Raw genomic sequence first — 22,840 nt, forward strand, 5'->3', positions numbered from 1 at the left:
CAATAAAGCTGACTGAAAAAGCTATAAAAACATTTTGATGTTTTTAGAAATTGAATTATATTTGAAAGTTCCTGGGACCTTGACATAAAAGATGACTGAAACTGACCAAAACGACAAAGTGAAAATTTTCGTAATGATAGCTCACGCTCCACAACTTTATTCTACAATGAGGAATGGAGACACAATTTTAGATATCAGAGAGCATCCTCTTTCTTGATATTCACTGAGAAAGGAGATATTGTTTCCTCTCTTAAATGATCCCAGATTTTAATAATTTGATGTCATCTCTCATGTAGATTTCAATGTTTAAAAATCCTTGTTTTAAAGTTAAAAGTCCAAGTCCGTATGAAATGAAACAAACGTTTAACAGAAGATTTTTATCTTGTATTTAAAAGGCATTGTCACAGTTTGGCTAACTTAGACAAATACATCTGTTTGGATATTTTGAAGTGATTTGGTAGAAATACAGACTTTGCACATATGGATGCAAACCTACGTATGTCTTATAACTGGTAGAACCTTTAATGGTTAGTGTGAAAAGTGAAACTTTATGAGAATATGAAGCTGCTACCTTAATAACATTCATTACATTTACTTTTAATAAATGAAGAGCTTTTTTCTTGGCATACAAGTGTAGGAAATCAAATAGAATTTGTGTTACATTGTACTGAATGGGTTAGGCCTAGGACATACAGAATCAAAGGTTTTGAATATAATTCAAAGTTTTACTTGAATATAGTAATTAACTAGTATCTAATGTGTTCTTTGGGTCGTAAGGTTTAGCCAGCTTAGTTTTAACATTCTGAACAAGCCTGAATTTTTGAGTTGCCTTCAGAAAATAGGTAAATGCTTCAAAGAAATGCCCAACAATCTAGATTCAGATGGAAAAAATCTTCCCAGTAATTATAAAAAGAAGCTCCAAATTCCATTAACATGCATATGGGCAACCAGATTTATGCCCAGGAATACGAAGCATTTGGACTATTGAATACAAAACATTTTTTTAATTGTTTAATTTCAAACATGTGTAAATCATATTTGAACCTAACAATAATATGTAGATTATATTAAAAAGTTATGTAAATCTTTGTCTTTCAAGTTCATATAATGTTGTGGAAAACTCAGATATTTTATTTTTTCCTTTTTTCACAGATTCATTACCCTGGAGGTTTCAGTTAGTTAATATTGAACAGGAATTCAGGGAAGGATTTCTTTTTTTAAATTATGGAAGATACTTAAATACGTTCATAAACAGATAGATCCTCTAGTAGAAGAATAATGAGACCAAAAACTGACGGAATCAGTTCACACTCCTGGGGGAGAGAAACAATGGAGACAGGGGATATGGATATTAAAACTGTATCATCTGCAGTTGGATAAAGAAGGCACCTCATATTCAGGAATTTGCCTTTTAAATGCTGGGAACAAAGACTATACTTCAAGGGATTTCTATAGTTTGTTAAATGCCAGGAACACATTGTTTTTCTAATACAGTCCCGGGGCGTGTCCAATTACCTTATTATTTGTGATGTTTATAGACACCTTTAAGTGGTGAAATGCATTGCTGGAAGTTTGAGTAGCTTAGCATATTAATAGATTAATCTTTGGGTTTATTCATCTTCGCCTCTTTGTCCATGCTTTTCTCTTTCTACACTGGCTCCAGGAGGATTAGATATTAGCAGGAAAGCAAAGAGAAGTATCAAACATGACTCTGTTGGTTAGTTGGTTGGTTTTCTCTTTTTTTTTCAAACTTCCAAATAGGCTCTTGAACCACTCATCAGAAATCATTGGAAGTGGAGGGGAGCAAAGTCTTCATTGACATGCAGTGGAGTGGCAATTATTACTAGAAGCAAGGTAATGGGAGAGCAGAGCCTATGCCTCAGACCATCTATTGCCTTTTAAGAAAGCACCTTGTCACAGCCATGCTGTGGGTCTGCACTGGCTACTCTTGTCATGGCTGGGAGGATTTGCCAACAACAGCTCTTTGACCATTGCTTGTGGGTCATCTGAAAATATTGATGGCTACTTGTGTCCCAAGGTTTTGTCAGCCCTGTTTGTACTTTCCCCTTCCATTGTGTAGCATAGCATGCTTATAAATTCCCCAGGTACAGAAATGGGGTCCTTGACAGCCAAAGTGAACACTTGTCCGTTAAGAGCTTGGAAAGTGTGACAGCTCAGTTGCTTTCCACAGTTCTACATTGGGGATGCATTAGTGCCTTTTGGAAATGAAATAGAAAAATGGCAAAGGCTTTATGTTTCAGAAGTACCTTACAATTCTGAAAGCCTCTAATTCTTCCTCAGTGTTCCAGTTATGGTAAAGCGTACTACCAAGGTCGCAGCCTGTCTTTTTGAGTTTGGAGAGCTTTCTTTAAGAAAAATAATTAAAATTATAATTTCAAAATAAGTAACAAAGTGGCTTTCTTTAGAAGGAGAAGTTACAAGTTACAAAATTAAAAAGGCAGAAAAGTACTGCAAAATCATAAAATCCATGGAAATAATTTAGTATTTTTAAGAGTCAGCTGCCCAAAATATTTCCATATATTTTATATTTTTAGCGGCATATTTTTGATCATTTATACATATGACAATAGTCTATAATATTTCCTATAGAGACAATAGAAAGATAATTCCTTCTTTCCTCTAGCATGGTTAATCTTCTCTTTAGAAATCAAAAATTTAAAAATTTAACTAAAAAGTAACACCTTAGATACCTCACCAAAGAAGCAAATAGATGGCAAACAAGCATATGAAAAGATGCTCCATGTCATGTCATTAGGGAAATACAAATTAAAATAACAGTGAGATGCCACTACACACCTATTAGAATGGCCAAAATTCAGAACACTGCTAACACCAAATTCTGGCTGGGATTTGGAACAACAAGAACTCTCACTCATTGCTGATAGAAATGCAAAATGGTACAGCCACTTTGGGAAACAGTTTGGTGGTTTCTTACAATACCAAACATACTCTTACCATACGATCTGTCAATCACACTCTTTGGTATTTACCCCAAAGAATTGAAGACTTATGTCCACACAAAAACCTGCACATGAGTATTTAAATAGCTTTATTCGTAACTGCAAAAACTTGGAAGCAACTAAGATTTCCTTCAGTAGGTGAACGGATAAATAAACTATAGTACATCTAGAATGGAATGTTATTCAGTGATAAAAAGAAATGAGCTATCAAACCATAAAAAGACATGGAAGAAACTTAAATGCAAATTACTAAGTGAAAGAATCCAATCAAAAAAGGCTACATACTGTATGATTCCAACTATATGAGATTCTGAAAAAGGCAAAACTATGGAGACAATAAAAAGATCAGTAGTTGCCAACGGTTGGGGGGAGGGGGACAAGGATGAACAAGCAGAGCTCAGAGGATTTGTAGAGCAGTGAAAATACTCTGTATGTTACTGTAATGGTGGACACATGTCATTATACATTTTCCCAAACCCATAGAATGTACAACACCAAGAGTGAAACGATGTAAACTACAGACTTTGCACAATAATGACGTGTCAATGTAGATTAATCAACAGTAACCAATACACCCCCCTGGGGAGTAATATTGATAATGGGAGAGGCTATGCATGTGTGGGGGCAGGAGATATACAGGAAATCTCTGTACTTTCCTCTCAATTTTGCTGTGAACCTAAAACTGCGCTCAAAGAAATTAAAATCTTAAAAAGTCATTCTAGTTCTAAAATTTAAAAAAAGTAAATTAAAAATAAATTCAAATTCTTGACAGTTTAGAAAAGCTTATTTCAGCTTCACAATTGTCATTAATAATCTCACAGAAATTTTTAAAACTGTGGTCACATTTGGAAACTGTGATTACATGAAGACAACTTATATGAGGGTTTTTTCAAATATGAGCCTTCACAAATATACTTGTTTTTGTATTTTTCATACAGATTTGTGCCCTATAAGCACAGAATTCCCAATAAATTACATTGTGTGCAATTCTCATCAAAAAAGAAGAAAATACAGGGGCCGGCCTGGTGGCACAAGCGGTTAAGTGCTCGCGCTCCGCTGAGGCGGCCCAGGGTTCGCCGGTTCGGATCCTGGGTGCGCACCGATGTACCGCTTGTCAAGCCATGCTGTGGTGGCGTCCCATATAAAGTGGAGGAAGATGGGCACAGATGTTAGCTCAGGGCCAGTCTTCCTCAGCAAAAAGAAGAGGATTGGCAGATGTTAGCACAGGGCTGATCTTCCTCACAAAAAAAAGAAAAAAATACATGGTAAATTTATACTTTATATGCTACATTTTCAAGAACTTCCATTTTGATGAGACTTTAATACTCTTACCTAATAGTCTACTCTGAATTTTACGTAACTAATTCTTGGGAGACTTTTTCCCACATTTATTCCGGCTCTGCAGACTTTAGCATTGTTTTTCTTCCAATACTCACATAGGGTGCCAGACATCACAGGACCCATTCATTGTGCTGTAGCATCTCTGACTCGGCACATGAGTGTCATGATGCCAGGACAGTCAGCACAATGGGTGGCAGGATTGTTCCTGGAGCCCAGTGCTACACATGGAGGGAAAGCAATAACCTAACAATACATTGAAGTGACTGCAAACCATGTAAATATATTGTACTGAAACCAAACTAAATTATCCTTATATCAGTTATTTACTACTGTGGAAAAAAACAAAAACAAAAACAAACAGAAAAATGCCCCATAACATAGTAGCTTAAAACAGTAACCTTTTCAGTGCTTACAGTTCCTTGGGTTGGGTATTCGGGACTTAGTAGGGATGGCTTGTCTCTGCTCTCTGTGATGTCCATATGGGGTGGCTTGACTGGGGCTGGAAGACCAAAGGTGGCCTCACTCTCAATATTTGGGGCTTTGTTACTGCTGTCAGACTGGGGCCCCTTGATTCTCCTCCATGTGGTTTCTCTCTCCATACGGTATCTCATTCACTATGCTTCTCTCCACACCGCCTCAACCAGAGTTCCCAGATTGAAAGTGGAAGCTACAAGTCTTCTTAAACTGGGGCTGTAGGATTTCACTTCTGCAACATTGTATTGATGAAAGCCAGTCACAACACCAGCTCAATTCAAGGAGAGAGAGGGGAACTAGACTCCACTTCTTGAGGGGAAGAGAAGTACAGTGACATTGCAAAGGGTCCTGAACAAACGGAGGAGTGATTTATTGGGGGCCGTGTTTAACAATTCACCACAATCCCCTTCTCTGCTTCCTTTTAGCTGGATTCCAGGAATGTCTACAACCACTGCAGTGCCACCCAACCTTAGGAGTGGTGACTTCGGGTAAGGAGACAGTGGTTTTAACCCATCACAGTTAATATATCTTAGTTTTGGAAAGTCTAAAAAACCTGACTGTGTGAATACACTTTTAGGCCCAGACCAGAGCCTCAGAGACTTGCACAGGTCTTGTGCAAGTGAGGAGCCCTGAGTGACTATTTATTGATTTCCAGAAAAGAAATCACAGACTATCTTTTAGGAATTCACCCTCTCTTTTTTATTTGATTTATGAGTCCTGAAGCCCAGGACTGAAAAATTTATACTCAGCATCCAATAACAACAACATACTCAGTGTTAACCTGGGTCTGGGCACCAGCATCCGTTCTCTCGATCAGGCCAAGATCGACAGATTCTCTTTCTCTCCTACCCCACGTCTAATTATCTGCCAGCTGTGCTGACTCAACTTTTAAAAATACACCCCCAATTCAAACATTTCTGAAGACACCAGCCTCTCCTGCCAGGACTTCCACATTAGACTCCCATGAACCCCCTAGTCTGATTCTCGCCTCTCTTATTTTTTGCACTATAGTCGGCTTGAATTTTTTCAAAGGTAAATTGAATCAGATGACTTTTCTGCTCTCATTAACTTCAACTAACTCCCAGCACATTGAAACATATTTCAAAGCTACTCCGTGCTGTTCTGTGACTGGCTGCCTCCCTGATGTGATTTTCTACCGGTTTCTCTCTTACTCTCTCTTTTACTCAGATCCACCTTTATTTTCTTAAACCTCACTGGAATATAAGATCCTTAAGAAGAGAGATTTTTGTTCATCACTTTGTCCTGTGGACCTTTCCTGGCAGCAACATACTAAACGTTTGTTAAATAAGTGGATATTATGTAATTGAACTTTAACAGCAAATTCTATAAGATATATATTATCTTGACTGCATTTGAGAGAAAAAATTCTAAGAGATGAAATGACTGAAACCACCTTAAGCATATGGCAGAGCCGGGGCCCAGACATTGGTCTGGTGTTCTTTCTACTAAACATCTGCTAACACAATTTTAAGACTTAGTTCAATGAGAGATGAACTTAACCCATATTCTTACTGTTATAGAGGAATACCATGAACACGTGAAAGTTGGCTTTATTTCTGAGTCTATTTTTCATGCTTTCTTTTATAATTAATAGCAAAATATTTACAAACAAATAACTCATAGGCATTTCTCTTTGGCATACCAGTTTGAAGTCTCGTATTCCTACCGGTAGAGAATATTTAAGCATGAATTCTACTCCAAACTCATTGTTATCATTCTAGAATTGAAGCTAACAAGACAGTTCAAAAATAACATGGTAGTCAATTTTGTTTTCTCAGACAATTCTTTCTTAGAAATTGGTAATGAGTGACTATTTATTTGTTCCAGAAAATAAATCACAGACTATCTTTAAGGAAGTCAGTATCTCTTTTTTATGTGATGCATGAGGCACAGGACTTAGAAGATCATACTCAGCATCCAATAATAACAACAACAGACCTTCCAGATCCAACTGTGTGGGATATCAGGTGGTTAAACCATGTTACCCTTTTAATTCGGTTTTGCAGAGGTCATTTAGAAATAGAATCGGTGGGGAGATGTGTGGAAGAAAAGAGAGATGGCTGAAAGACTGCCGTGTCATAGCATTCTGGTTGTAGATGGTACTGATTATGCTCAGTGTCAGTTTTTCTCCCCGTAGGATATGGATGGTGAAGTTTCTCAGCTATCCTAGGCAGTCAGAGCATAGATTAAAGCAAGCTGCCTCAGGCTCCAGGCAGGGGGAAGCAAAACAAGAACTAATTCCTTTGCCTTGAAAAAGATACAATAAGCAAATAAGTAGTAGGTTTAATAAAGAACTGGTAAAAGCTTTGAAATATTTCTGTGAAGATTTCTAACCATACATCAGTCTTATCCTCAAGATACACTTATATCATGAGTCAAATAGTCTCTAGAGATCTATTAGGCATGCTGACTAATTCTTTAATAAGCTTTGGAAATTAGCTTATTCCTTAATAAGTGCTTAAAAACAGAGCAACCAACATATTTATCAGGTAAGCAGTGCATGCTGGGTAAACACTATATGTATATTATTTACTTAGGGCATTGCTCTGATCTTTTATGAATACTGTCTGAAAGCCGCGGAAAAAATACATATTCCTCTTCTTTTTTATATTTCTTAAGCCAAAGGCAGGATTTCTGCTTCCATTAAAGATTTATTAAATTCAAAAAATAAAGAAATTGCATGTTAAAAAAAAAGCTAGATTTCTCTTTAGGCCTTCCACATTAAAATAACATTAAAAAGGATGAAAACAAAGCAAATTTAATTTTTTGCCTAATTTCTCAATTCTTTATTCATACTCTCTGTCTTCTATTAATTTTCACCAGAGCTAGATCGGGTTTTCTCTTAACTCTCAAATTCCCTCACTTTTGTTGGTTTAAGCGATACCCACAGGGGACATTTTTCAAAGTGGTATGCTAGGATTTAGCTGTGGGAGGCCCATTAATACACCACATAGAATTTTACTCCCCATAATGACATTTAAAGAGAGCTATTTGTTTTGACTGTGTTCTTTGTGTAGGCCTGAAGGTTACCATAGTGAAACTCCTTTGGCAAAAGTACAGTCAGAAATTTCTGGGTTAAAGTGGTAGGGGGTAAGGAAGAGGACAATTCCAAAATATTTCGTGAGCAAAATCCTGATGAAAGGGAGGATCTCTGGGGCCTGGTTTGTTCCCATTTCCTTCTCTGAGAAACAAGCGCAAATGATTCTCATTCCCTGTTCCCTCTACTCTCAAAACACTACACCTCAAAAGCCTCCAAATTCTAACCTTTCTGATTCTTCCTACAAATTATATTTTACGATATTATCAGGTCATTTTTGTGTTTGTGAATATTCAGTTTCTTGGCTGTGATTACAAATGATCATGAGGCTGAGAGCTTCAGAGCCTGTGAACAAGGAAGGACTGAAGTCAGGTAGATCTTCATGCAGATTCTTAATTTGCTGCTGCTGATCAGCTGTGTAAACTTAGGTAAGTCATGTAATTTCTCTGAGCTTCATTTCCCCTCATCTGTAAACAGGAAACGATACTACATATTATAGCAGAATTGTCATGAAAATTGCTTAAGAGGAAAAGAAATTTCCTGCCACAATTCTTGGTCAGTGGTAAGCACAGATCAATGTTAGCTTCCCATCTTTTTAAAAATTTGCTACCATTTGGATAAAATAAGCAAAGAGAAATGTGCGTTCTCTTTTAGTATAACAAATCTTTTGTGAAATCCTCTAAAGACAAGAAAACAATAACCATCATGGTTGCCACAGATACACAGCCTGGCGAGTTTCGTTCGACCCTGCTCAATCTGTTCTGTCTGAATCCTATCAGGTACATCCAAATAATGTAACATCCTCTTCCATTGTGGCTGAATGTTCACATTATGTCTCGATGATTCATGCATTAGAAGGGAAATTGAATTAACCAAGGACGGAAATAAAAAATTTAAGAATAAGTTTAACAAGATCAATTCTTTTATAATTGGACCGCTTGCTCTCAGCCTTGAAAAATAGCATTTAAAAAGGTGTTCATGGTCTATGATTATCATTTGTAAAGTGAAAACTAAGTTTCTTGCCCAAAGGCTTAGCTAGAAATGATGTCTTTGCAGGGACGTTTTTATTCTAAATAATCCTACAGCATCTTTATAGCATGTTTTCCCCTAGATGATTATTCTTGTCACTACCCTGCTTTAAACTAAGAGTACAGGAAAATATCACACGCTGAACTCCCAGCCCTTAGCTTTGTCTTTATCAAAATGGTATTACTTTTATTCCTGTAAATTAGCATAGTGTTCTATAGTTTTTTGGTTTGACAGGCCCTATACTACTACTTGTTAGCTGTGTGACTTTAGCCAAACCACTTAACATTTCTCAGCCTTAGGTTCTTCATTTGTCAAATAAGGATAATAATTCATTCCTCACATATTTTTCTGAAGCATGAATGGGCTAATATTTGATGAAAATTTCCTGTGTGTTGGAGTGGGAGTTAGACTCCAAACATGGCCTCCAATGAACAAGCCTCTTGAAATTCACACCATGTGTATTTCTCTCTCATATTGAATATGGACTGCCCTGTGATGCACCTCAACACAACTAATATTTTAAAAGAAAATTAGAAGTTAAGAGGACATTTTAGGAAATATAAAGACCATTAGCAAGAGCCATAAAGGTAGTTTTGAACATGCTTATGGAATAATAAGACCAACTGACAAGAGAAGAGAAAGCAGGATGGAAAATGAGAGAAATAAAATCTGAGGCAAATACAGCAGAAGTGACACTAGGCCAGGGCTGAGCATAAATCTTAAGAAGGCCTAGAATCATGAGCTTTTGTGCTTTTAGGAGTCCCAAGCTGCCCTGTAAGAAGTCTAGCTACCCTGCTGTAGAGATCATGTGTGGAGAGATGGCGAAAGGTCACGGGAAGAAGAGAGAGAGAGAGAGGCCATGCCATCCCAATAGTTGTCCCAATCTTCCAGTTTAGCATAGACTTCCAGCCATTTCCACCAACGTATCAGATATGTAAGCCCCACCTGCCACTTGACTGCAGCTTCATTACAGACCCTAAGAAGACCAGCAGAGAAACCATAGAGCTGGGCACCAGTGAACCCACAGAATTGTGGGAAATAATAAAACAGCTGTTGCTTTAAGTGACTAAGCTTTGTGAGAGTTTGTTACTTAGCAGCAGATAACCAAATCAGCTGGGTAGTTTGCATATATTTCTTCCTTTCTTTTCACTCCTTTTCTCCCCTGTTCTTCAGGTTTCTCATAGTTTAGTCCTTGATCTTCTTCTTTTCTCCCTCTGATATACTCTCTTTGAATAGCTAGCTTATTCTCACAGCTTCAAGGACTTTGTGTTCACGACTCCATGATCTAGCTCTCTATTCATGCCCTTTTACCTATATTATGGAACTATACCGCCATCAGCTTAGTGAATGCTTCTGTTCATTAAACTCTTCACCATAATCATAACACTATTCCATTTAAGGATTTCAATAACTATCCATATAAATTTCAAGGCCCTCCACATTCTGTTGACATTTACTATCAAATCTTATTTCTTTCACTTCCCAGCATGTTTTCTGTTCTCTTGTCAGTAGATCTTGTCACTATCCCATAAGCGGTAACTACTTCCATGCCTTTGCTGATGGTGCTACTTCTTCTGAAATGTCCTCTCAGCTTCTATTTTTCAAAATATTTATCATTCCTCCAATTTTAACTTGAGTCCTATAGCGTCTTTTTCTTCTTGACTTTTTTCTAACTTCTCTTTCATTGCTTTTCTTCATCTCTGTTTCTACAGGATTGATCACATAATTTCTGTCTTTTCACATATTATTTTATATGTTGGCTAATGGGTATGTTGTTGGCTACTAATCATTGTAGATGCAGGTTGGTCTAATATTGAAGATATTCTTTCTTGACATCTTATTATAGGGTTTAATTCACAAGCAGAATACCAAGGTTTAGAAAGACATTTGGAAATTGGACACTGTTAATGGTTACTAAATGTATAGAGTGCAAGAAGTCAGGGGGCAGAAGAAGATGGTGGGAAGGTAAGATTATGAAAAGTCTTCTATGCTGTGCAAAAGGTTTTGTAGTTTACCCTGTAGATGCTAGGGCACCATGAAAAGATTTTAGCAGGAGAGTAAAAACCACTGATTTATATTTTTGCAAAATGAAACTGCCACGGTCAAGAGAACAGATTGAAGCATTGTGTTTTGGTGGTAGGGGATGTGGAGGGATATAAAAGTGGAGCCAGTGAGACGAGTTAGGATGCTGGAGCAATCATTAAATCAGGTGAGAGATGATACAAGTCTGAATAGTATCAGTGGGATGCAGAAGGGAGACAGAAGATGCTTATGAGGGGTCTTTAGGGAGAAGAATTTTCAGAACACAGTGACCAATTGGCTGAGGAGAGAGAATGAATATGACTCCCAGATTTCTCAATTGGGTAATGGTTGTACCTCACACCGAGATTGGGAATGTACAATGTGAAGCGAGCAAATGGGTATGGGGAATGATCAATTATATTTTAAAAGTCTTGAAATTGAATTATTTGTGGAACACATAATTGGGGATGTCTGGAGGATGATGGAAATATAGGTTTGAAGCTTGAGAGAGAGGTCTGACTTCACGATAAAGATTTATGAATCATTCCATATATGTGGTAATAGAAATCTTGAGAATTAAGGAAATTTTTCACAGAGAGTTTCAATCGAAAATGGATCCCTGAGGACCAAAAAAATTTGAAGGTAGGTGATGAAGAGAAACACTTAAGGAATGTGGCAGAAAAGACTACCAAGAAAGTGGAAGAAGGTGAGAGAACAGACTTCCAAGAAGGTGGTATTGGTGAAGTGTTAAATGCCCATGGAGAGCTCAAGCTAAGATAAGACCTAAAATACACAATGAATTTAGTTTGTTAGTTTGGGAATTTTATTGAAGGTACGATGTTTTAGTCTGGGCTGAATGTGTAAATTGCAACGGCTTAAAAGTAAATGGGAAGTATGGCTGGGAAAAAAATGAAAGTAGATTAGTAATAGAAGCAAATGTTGCAACAGTAGGACTTTTGTTTATTTGCTTAGTTTAAGATTGGAGAGATTTGAGTGTATGCACTAAGGAAAAGAAACTTGTGAAGAAAAAGAGGCTAAAGATATAACAGCGAGAGGAGAGATGCAGAAAGGGAGGAAAGAGCAGAGGTCTGTAGGAAAATTTATAATTTCTAAAATTGTGTCCAAATTCCTTCGTTGCATAGCCTGCATTTAAAATTCATTACATTTGAATTATAATTAACATTGATAATTACCTTTTATATTTGCTATTTTAGGAAAATTGTTCTATTATATAAACTTTTATTTTAGCCAAAAGGAAGTTTGCTTTTTCTTCATTAGACCAAGGAACACAAGCTCCCACTCAATCACAAAATGTTTAAGAAAACACAGAAGAACTGTATTGCACTGTCTGATTTGTTTTTACAACTACCTGAAGCTGACCTTAGATGGATGTAGTTTATTGACTCTGAGTGTAAGTATACAATTATCTTAGAATATGTAGTTATCAAATAAACTTATTTTTTCATAGTGTTTATTTTCCCACTAAGGAGCACTAAAATGATATATTTTGGCTTTCCATATTGAAGTCCAAATAAGTTACTGAAAAATATAGAAATGAATAAAAAATAAATCTGATGATGAAATATCCCTACTATTCAATATTTTAAATTCTTCAGGCAAAATAACATGGTTACTGCCACAAGAATGCCTTCATGAAGGGACAATACAAAAGCCTAGAGCAATGAATGTTTTTCTGTTACAATATATTTTATGAAAGACTTAGCAAAATAGGTTTCGATTATAAACTAGTTAAAGTCATGGCCGTGTCATCCTCATCCTTCTCCTCATCAGACATTAGCTAAGGTTTGCTGAATGTCTCCTACATGCCAGGATCACTAGCAGGCACTTTGAATTCTTTCTCTTTATCCTTACGATTAACCTATAAAGTGAGAGTAACTGGACGACCCTGGTTATCAGATACTGGCTCTTCCCATACCACACGAAGCAAAATTCAAAGCCTTTCTGGCTTAAGGGTTTTTGTTTAGCTGAGGGGCTAAGTATCAGTGGCATCCCATTCCTCTTAGCTGATCTGAGTGGGCGAAAACTATCTTATAATTTGAGTTAAACTGTGTTTATATTAACATTGGGAGTTAGGTTTGTCCTTGAAAGGCAGGGATGTGTGTGTATGTGTGTTGTGTGTGTGTGTGTGTGTGTGTGTGTGTGAGCTCTAAGAACTATGATTTGATAATTAGCAGAATAAAAGTATAAGTCTGAAAATCACACTGATTGGGTGACCCTGAAGTTGGCCCTAATTAAAGTGTCTCCACTCCTCCGAGACTGTTTTGTGGGACACAAGCTTACAAACCACAATGCTTCACGAGTGTGACTTCAGCCTGGGGTTTGGGTTTATCTGATGATCTCAGAGTTGAAGCAATATTCTGCTTGACAAGTGAGTGACATGTCTGGGTGGGGCCAGGCCCTATTGGCAAAGGGTAGTTTTTCCTAACTGGGTAAAGAGTCACAAGGTGGAAGTTGGAAGAACGTTCTCTCTGAGTGAATTATGGACCCGGAGTTGGAGGCACAGCTAGGAACTGCAATGCTCCCAAAGTAAAGGCGTAAAACCAAGGAATTACAAGAAAGACTCCCATTTTTTCTTGAAGTAATGTGCATACTCTTTTATTTTACTTACCTCATGTGTTGTATTTCCACCTGGATTTGTTGAATTCTTCTGATGCAAGTTTAGAGCTTTGTATGGAAGAGATTTGAAAAGAAGTCAGAGGTTGTTACATAGCTCCAGATAGAGTTGGAGGAAATAGCAGAGGAGGAAATAGCTGAAAAACAGGAAGAAGTCCTGGAGCTGTGTTAACCAATATGGCAGCCACCAGGGACACGTTCTACTGAGAACTTGAACCATGGCTAGTCTGAGTTAAGATGTGCTATACGCATATCGTATACACTCAATTTCAAAACTCAGTATGAAAGTAAAAAGTATCTCAATATTTTTTATTGATTACTTATTGAAATACTAGTATTTGGAATATATTAGCATAAATAATATATTTGATTAAAATAATTTTACTTATTTCTTTTTATGATTTTTAATGTGGCTACTAAAAAATATAAAATTATATATATGGCTCATGTATGTCTACGTTTAACCATGCTGGTCTAGACTGAAATTAACAGGAAGTGAACAGTGCTCTGCAGAAGAACAGAGAACAAAAATTTTGAATAACAAGTGACAGCTATGGAGCAGACATGTGACAAACTGCCTAACAAACTTATCCTTTCTCCACATATTCTAGAGGGAGATGACCCATAAGAGACATGGGAGAGTTCACCCTTTAGTTACATATATATGATTATTCAATTTTATAAATTACTAAATTGAAGCACAGGGAAATATAAATATAGTAATTTATCCAAGATTAGATGAGTAATTTTTCTCTCAGCCGTTTCTAATATTCTGTTGTGCTTATCTTGGGAATGTCTCAATCAATATTCTTCTAATTGTGTGATCATTTCCTTCCAATTACACAAGAAATAACAAAGTGCTTTCCAGGCTGCAGTGGAGGAAAATAAATCTCTTCTTTGCTTCTTTGGTCAGAGAGGAAAATTCGTTTTGTAAGTTCCACAAAAGCCTGTGGAGGGGTTTCACAGAAAAAGGTGCTACTGCCAGATTCAAATAAAGGTCACTAAGCTGGTATTGCTACAATTCAGGGTCACCCTTTCTATACCCCAAATCCCCACTTCTGTGTATATAGTTCATGCAATCAGGCTCTTTGTGAGGGGTTTCTGCTTTCATTTTCCTGCCAAAATATAATACAGCCTCCCCCTATGTGTTGGAAAAATACAGAAAAACACAGAAAAACGCATGTTGTATTAACACAAAAGAAAATGTTAAAAAATTCACCCCACCAGGTATTACAGAAATAGGTAAACCATTTTATGCATATATGTACATATTTAAACTGTAAATATTATTTTTATAACCAGTTTATTTTTTGCTTAATATTTAATCTATAAACTTTTATTTCCCACTAAATATTGTTCTAAAGCAGCTATTTTCAAATAAGGGTGCCTTACAGGCCACCATGAGGGCAGATGGAGACTGAGGGCCAGAGAGGGCTGAGCTGATGGGGATCTGCTTATGTCAGTATTCTGTTTTGCTGTTCCATTGTCATCGAGGTGTCATTTGAAGAGTAACCTCCTCTTTTAAAGACTACTTGATATTTCATTACTCTAGCACCCCATCCTTTATTTAATCAATCCATTTTTAAAGAAGATTAAAACTTGTTTCTTGTTTCTTTTTGATATTATAAATAACAATATAATAAATACTTAGTGCATAAATCTGTTCATGTATTTTAAATGATTTTTGATAGAATACGTTTCTAGAAATGTAATCATTCAGGTAATGATATTACCTCTCGTGACTTGTCAAGTGTCTTTCCGAACTTTTCTCTGAGTGCACACTCACCAGCAGTGGATGTTTTATTTCACTGAAATGTTGCCTACTGTGGGTATTATAAGTTATAAGCTTATTCTACTGATTGCAATGCTCTTTTGGTGGTTACAATTGTATTGCTGTCTTTAGCAGTGAAGTTGAACACCATTTCATATGTTGACTGTTGTTTTGTTTTTTTTGTTTTACTTATGTCAAATTTCTGCTTCTATTCAAGCCTCAATCTTTTCTGAGTCATACCAATTTCTTAGAGCTTTATAGAGAGCAATACAATTAAGCCTTGTTAACACTCCTTCCATATAGTTTTCCAGATTTTCTTTTGCTTTTAAATTTAAACTTTGTTTTGTTTATAATATTATTTGATGTATGGAAGTGTGAAACTTTTATGCATATAAATGTTTCTAAGGTTTCCTTAAAAGATTCTATCTTTATGTTTATGCTTAAAGAAGTCTTTCTCAATCCAAGATCAGATATTTTAAAAACTTGTTCGTTTGTTTGCCTTGTCTGTTTTTGTCATGGTTGTAGTCTGGGTAATGCTAGCTTCACAAAATTAATAATTTAAGAATATTCTATACTTTCTATGTTCAGGAATGAACAAACACCCTTGGAAAGAGCAAGGACCTTACTTGTTAATTTTTTCTTTTAAATATTTTTTTTTCAATAATCTAGCCACCAGTTTTTTCTAGGTTATCACAGTTTTTATATGGGGAAATATTTTAATTATTTGCCCTCTTCTGTCCTGTGGTTGTAACCTCTTTCTTGCCTATAATGATGTGTATGTAGATTTTTCTGTCTTAATAAATTCAACTGTTTGTCTATTTTATCATTATTTTAAATATTTATTCCTAGTCTGATTTTTTATTTAAAAAAGATAATTTCTCATATATTATTAATTTCTTATTCCTAATCTTCTTATGCTTATTTTGTCTTTTTCTAGTTTATTGAATTGAATTTATTTTCAGGTATTGAAATAATTTTATTTTAGTTTTCCTTGTTTAATATTTGTTTAGCATTTTGAATTATGAAAAATAGACTATATAATATTCTTTCTAATTGTAAACACTTAGCTTTGATTTTTCCTTTGACCCTAGGATTTTATGTGAAAATCAAAACCGAAAAATCTGCCATATTGGTTTCTTTGTTTTGTTGTTGTTGTTAATTTGTTATTTTATTGCATTTTAGACAAAGATTATTGTCAGTATTATATCTGCTTTCTGTGTGTTTGTTTGTTTTGTAGGTTTCTTTGTGTCTTATTACAAGATTAGTTTTTATAAATATTCCAAAGGCTGCTTTAGACGATGTTCTCTTAGAAAGTAGAGTTTAATAAAAAGAAATCTATTAAATCAAACATCAATTATTCAAATCATTATATTCTTATTTTCCTTTTTAACCTTTCTTATCGTGTCTATTTCCCTTATGAATTTCTTCCTCTCATTCAGACATCTCATTTTTATCTCAATTTATATTCTTATCATTTCATGCTTCATATCTTGTTTCATGGAGTCTATATGTTGTTGAATTTTAGCAGGCTAAGATTAATTTATTTTTGTAGAAAATTTTTTGGCATATTATGTCCTCATTCTCTGCCTGTGGAGCACTACACCTTCTCCTTTTCTGGCTCACATAGGCATTTTTCTAGCTTCTCAGACCTGAATGCTAGTAATTCCACTTTGTCCCTGAAGTTACCCTACAACGTGTTGCTCACATTCTCCCTGAATTCTCACTCTGTTTACCTGGGTTGTGCTACAATCACCTTCTTAGATTCCATAACAGAAGGCTAATTTGTAATACCAGTTCAAGATTGCATAACCTAAAAGAAATGAAGAGAGTCAGGTCATTGGGCATATCCAGCAGGTCAGAGTCTTGTGCTGTGATTTTTTTATAGAATTCTTTCCATTTTACTACAGACACCTTGCTAGCCTAGTCCATATAGGCATCTGAGGCTAGAATTATGTGGCTTTAAGTACAGTTTCACCCTGAGCCCTTTAACAACAAATCCTTTCTATGGAGAATATTCCATCCTGCATGATTCTTTCCTTAGTTAGGAGTGACTTGGTTTGAGGGTCTCACTACTCTGACTTGGTTAGACTCTTCCCAAATCTACCACATGTGTTTATATATTTGAACTTCAGTTGTGAGCAGAGCTTTAATTTTTCCCGTGAAGAACCTACTCTCTTAACAGTGGATATAGCTATACATCTGTTGTAAATATTTATAAATGTTTATATATTATATAAATATAAATATAAATATTCTGCCACAGAACTAGAACCACATTCAGGCAACTTCGGTGATGGATCTACTGATGGATATTCAACCCAAGATTGGGTGATTAGATCTTTTTCTAGGATTCTTGGAATTTCAGAATGCTAGAACTGCAAGAATGTAAGGCAGAACTCATGGAGCCCAACTCCTCTGCACGTGGAGAAATTTCTCTGCAGTCTGATGCCAAGTGGGCACTCGATGACCATGGCCAATAAGCTACTCTAATACTCATCCCTGCCTGCAAGTGTACGCTTCAACCAGGTGACTTCTATGATTACTGAGTGTCAGTTGGATTTTTTCCCCCACAAATATGCCAACATTCTTGCATTTGTAATTATGAAATTTAATGGAATATTATGCAAATTAGAGGAATTAATGTCATAAGATCACATAAGAGAGTGCACTTAGTAATTGTTTTCTTTTTTCTAAGACAATAACAACTTCCTAATTATCCAAATGTAGCCACGTTTTAGGCTATACTTTGCCTCTCTGGGCTGGACTTATCTTCACCTAGCCTCATCTTAATTATGCTAACTATGTGGCAAACTCCAGCCCATCCCTCTAGGTTCTTTGTTTTAATAAATTTTTCTTAACACTTAAGCTTATTTGAGTTCAGTTCCTGTGACGTGAACATAGAAATACATGACAAATACACACAGGTAACCTCATGAGCACTGCTATGCTGTTACATCACTCTAAACACAAAATAGTAAATGACTCAATAGTTGTTTTTCTTCCAAGGATTTTGTATATACAGAAGAAATTCTGAACTTACCAGTATTTCGCAGGCTTTCTGATTCTCCAGGGATCTCCGTTCCCTCTGAAATACCTGCTGCTGGCGGATGTCTGTAGCTCGTTTGTGCTCATGGCTAGTAAACTACTCTTGCATCTGCTCTCCCTGTGTACACGTCTACTAGGTAACTTCTATGACTGCCAATAATCTGTTTTATTTTTTCTCAAAATCATGCCAATATTCTTACATTACTAATTATGAAATTTAATTGACTATTATGCAAATTATAAAATATAAATGGGAAAATATTTGTTGTTTTCAGGAAAACTAAATTAACTACTTTGTAAAGGTTTGGTAAAGGCAAGTTGAATTCGGTGGGATCAAAACCACTGTGAATGATGGGAAAATTTCTAGAAAATTCTAGAGGATTTTGCAATCATAAAACTGAATTTTTTTTTTTTTTAATTAGATTCGGTTATGTAAGAAAGATGACTGGAACCCTATCAGAGATCAATACCCAAAGAAGAGGACTTGTCCAACTGTCAAAATATTGATGAAAGAATATAGATTACATGTTTTAAGTTAAGGTATGTATCTATTATTTTTTCATGATTCTCAACTCTAATTTTTTAATTAATTGAGTAATTCATAGCCATATTTTTGCTACATTTTCTAAAAACATCATTAACCTTAGTAGAGTTCCATTTAATTTCTTAGTTTTTTTCGTAATTTTTCTGTATTCCTTATTCTCTATAGTACCTCTCTTAGACTTTTAATTTTCAGAATCCAGAAAGGAACGCATTATTTCAATGCATAAATATTAGTAATAACCATGAGTTCCTATCCTTCTGTTTCTGTTTAAATTAATATGATTCAATAGAGAGAATCTTACCCTTTAGGAAAGGCATCACAGTGTAGACTTTTTAGGAGAGAGAAGGTAGAGTGGATCAGAGAACGTGCTGATAATCAGATTAAAATCCTGACCCTGTCATTTCCTTAATTGAGTGACTTTGGTCAATTTATTGTAGTTCTCCGTGGCTCAGTTTTCCTTTGGGTAAAATGAGGAAAGGTGTATTACCTACTTCTTATGGCTGGGGTGAATATGAAATAAGTCAATACAGGTAAAGCCATTTACAATTATCATTATCATTAGCCAACTGCAAATCTATAAATGTCTCAGAACACTTCTTGAGTTCTCAGGTTTTAAGAACTAAACCTAAAACTTACAGTATACAAATGTTTTCTTCTTTTCTATATGTAATTAACAATATCCATGCTTTTGATAATATTTTGTTAATAATTTATTTAAAAGTCACGAACGTGTGTGTGCGCGCTAAGTACGGGAGCAAATTAATTAGAAATGGGTACGTTTATGTGATTAAAGCTGCCTGGTAGGCTGAAACAACATCTTCAGGGGAAAACAAATAAACTCAAGGGCTGGATTATCAAATGTAGCAGCTCAGTGGTTCAATTCTTACCTGACAGGCTTCAAAGACTCTCTATGCAAATTGATCTCCCAGCTGCAAGGGTAATTAACACGGGTTTGTTGCAAGGATCTCTTCTTCCATCCATTCTTCTTCATGATTATTTCAGTAGCTTAACAATTGTCTGTAACTACTTAATGCACTTTTAGAGCAGATATAAAATTACCTTACCCTTGCGTGTAAAATAAGACTTCTACCCTCTTCAAAATGCACGCTGCCTGCTTGATATACTAAGGTTGGCACACCAGATGGAAATGCAGGAAAACTGGATGCAAGCAACACAGTCTTTTTTCATTCAGATACTTATTTGAACTGATCCCTTTTGATCTTGTTGGTGTCACATACTTATTAGTGGATTTTCTACTAATATTTCTTCCTGGTTCCTTAGCAATGAAGTGGTGTGTTTGTGTGTGTGTGTATTTTTGTGTTGCAAGGTTTCGAGGAAGACCATTCGGGCCATCAATCAGGCCATCAAGCATGACTAGGCTTCTCTCTAGCCAGAGACAAAGCCACAGAAGTTCTTAGCAACGTGGTATATGATTGCATCACTAAGAATCACTTTCTCTGTTTCTCATAGACTCATCCAAGTTCCTTATGACCTTGCAGGATCTGATTCAAAGAGCATGTTCACACAATGTTGCCCATTCAACACTTGAATAGGGGCATGTCTGTGAAAGGATTTGCACTAGCTCAGGCCTTCAACAACAGAAATAGCTCTGCCGGTTATATGTTTTACAGACTACATTGTTAGTTAAAATCTAGTAAAATAAATTACGTAAAATAAATATAAAATACATAATATACATAAAATACATAAAATAAAATAAATAAATTAAGATCAACAATTACAGTTGATCTTAATATTGCATAGATTTAGGAGTTGAACAATTTAAATGTCAGTGGCTCACTGAAACCATCCTGTATCCACTCTCATGTATCACTCATGTAGAGCCTCCCACTGCATGACTCTCCCATGGTTTTTCTTTTTCACTCTTCGTGGAGATTTAAGTTATTTCCATTAATTTCCTTATTTCAAATAATACTTCTATGTCTTCTTGTGCGTATATAGGAGCTTTTTCTCTAGGGTTAAGCTGCTGGGTTGATGGATGTGTTTTTTCAACTTTACTAGATATTGTCAATTACTCCCAAAATGGTTGAACATATGTACACTACCACCAACTGCGTGAATTCTTCTTGTTCTGTGTTCTCACCATGCCTTGATATTGTCTGGTGTTTAAAATGTTGCCAGTATGATTGCATAAGAAGTAATATCTTATCATTTTAGTTTGTATTTTCCTGATTGCTGAGGGGGTTGAGCAGCTGTTGAACAGTTATTGGTTTTGTAGGATTCCTCTTCTGTGAATTGCTCTATGTATCATTTGTCCTACTTTTAGTGAATTGCTTTCATATTTGTTTTTATTAATTTCTATATTGGATACCAATCCATTCTGGCCTATAGATTGTATTTTCACATTTTGTCTCTTGATGTGTAACGATTTTCATTTTTATTGTAGATAAATTTGTCCATTTATTCCTTTATGAGTTTTGTTTTGGGGGCATTGGTTAAAAAGCCCTTCCGTACTACAATGTCATAAATATATTTTATTTACTATTTTCTATAAGTTTACAGTTTTACTTTTTAAAATTTATTTTGCCTAGAACTGATTTTTGTACGTGGTATGAGGTAGGGACACAGTTTTATTTTTTTCTCCCACTGTGAATAACCATTTTTCCCAGTACCATTTATTGAATAATTCATCCTAATCTGCAATATCATCTCTGTTATAAATTGTTTCTCTTCATTTGTGGTCTGTTCCAGTATACTCTGTTTTGTAATACAGATCTCTTTGTTTATGCATATAACAACATTACAGTCTTAACTACTATAACTTAAAATAAGTCTTGAAATCACTTCATAGATCTTTCAAAACACTTAAAATCATTCTTGGCCCTTTTTCACATAAATTTTGGAATTGATTTGTCAATCTCTAGTCAAAATCTTACTTGGAGTTTGATTGGAATTGTGTTGAATGTATAGATTAATTGTGGGGAAAAGTGATTTTCTTTTTAGATTTCTTCAATGTGCCCTGTATTTTTGCGCTATTATAAATGTATCCTTTGATGTTACACTTTCTAACATGTATTGCTTTGTAGTAGAAATTTATAAATTTGTCTTCTATTCATCAATTTTGTTCAACTCTTACTAATTCTTGTTATTTTTTTTGTAGCCATCATCAAGTATTGGCAGTTCTGTTATTTCTTTCCTAATTTCTTATTTATTCATTTATGCCTTTATTTAGTATGACTCCACCAGCAAGATTCTCAATTCTGAAAAGTAGTGATGATGTCTGTTTTGATCCTGATTTTAAAAACAATTTTCCTGAGAACTCTTCTTCGTGTATGTTTTTAGCAATTGATTTTTGATAAATAGCCTTTATTACATTCAGTTTTGTTTCTATTCCTAGTTTCCTAAGATGGCTAATCATGAATAGGTGCTGATTTTTTAAACAAATGGTGTCAATATATCTGGTGAGATAATAATTTTTCTCCTCTAATCTGCTGGTGCGGTGAATTATGTTGACATTCTCATATACAAAGCATTTTGTGTTCATTGAATAAACCCATCTTAGTCACGATGCTGTTTAAAAATAAATTGATACATTATTTTTACTTAAATTGGTTTAAAATTTTTGATTCTGTGTTCATGAGTAAGGGAATAAACTATAATTTTCTTCTCTGTTACTCTCCAGGGTTAATTTTTATTTCATGGTAATTGTACCTCCATAAAATGATTCCTTATTTTTCTTTTCACTGAAAGAGTTTATATAAAGATAGACTTACATCTTCTCATAAGTTTTAGTAAATCATCTCCAGTATGTCCCCATCCCCAGTACTCTTAACTTTACTGTTTAACTCCTGTGTCTTACTGAGATAGAATAGGCAGCGTAGTTCTGGAAATCATTAACATTTTCCTCACAGGATATTCTCATTGTCCTATTAATTCTTAGTTTATTACATAAATCTTTATTACTACATATATTATTACCC

General features: G+C 35.3%; 2 long non-coding RNA genes across 9 annotated transcripts in view; both read left to right on the top strand.

The window, feature by feature from the left end:
* The window catches only part of LOC147912255 (uncharacterized), a 108,384-nt gene extending 100,820 nt beyond the window's left edge, over positions 1-7,564 (top strand). Inside the window, exon 3 of the long non-coding RNA XR_015550137.1 lies at positions 5,222-7,564. This is a non-coding gene — a long non-coding RNA (uncharacterized LOC147912255). The remainder of the gene's footprint in view (positions 1-5,221) is intronic.
* Positions 7,565-17,607: 10,043 nt separating this feature from the next.
* The window catches only part of LOC147912256 (uncharacterized), a 71,024-nt gene continuing 65,791 nt past the window's right edge, over positions 17,608-22,840 (top strand). For all 8 annotated transcript variants that reach the window (XR_015550136.1, XR_015550135.1, XR_015550132.1 and 5 more), the window contains exons 1-2: positions 17,608-18,492; positions 18,778-18,895. This is a non-coding gene — a long non-coding RNA (uncharacterized LOC147912256). The remainder of the gene's footprint in view (positions 18,493-18,777; positions 18,896-22,840) is intronic.

The sequence above is a fragment of the Ceratotherium simum genome, chromosome 38 (assembly GCF_057802395.1).
Source record: "Ceratotherium simum simum isolate JZ-2026a chromosome 38, ASM5780239v1, whole genome shotgun sequence".
NCBI classification, from domain to species: Eukaryota; Metazoa; Chordata; class Mammalia; order Perissodactyla; family Rhinocerotidae; genus Ceratotherium; species Ceratotherium simum.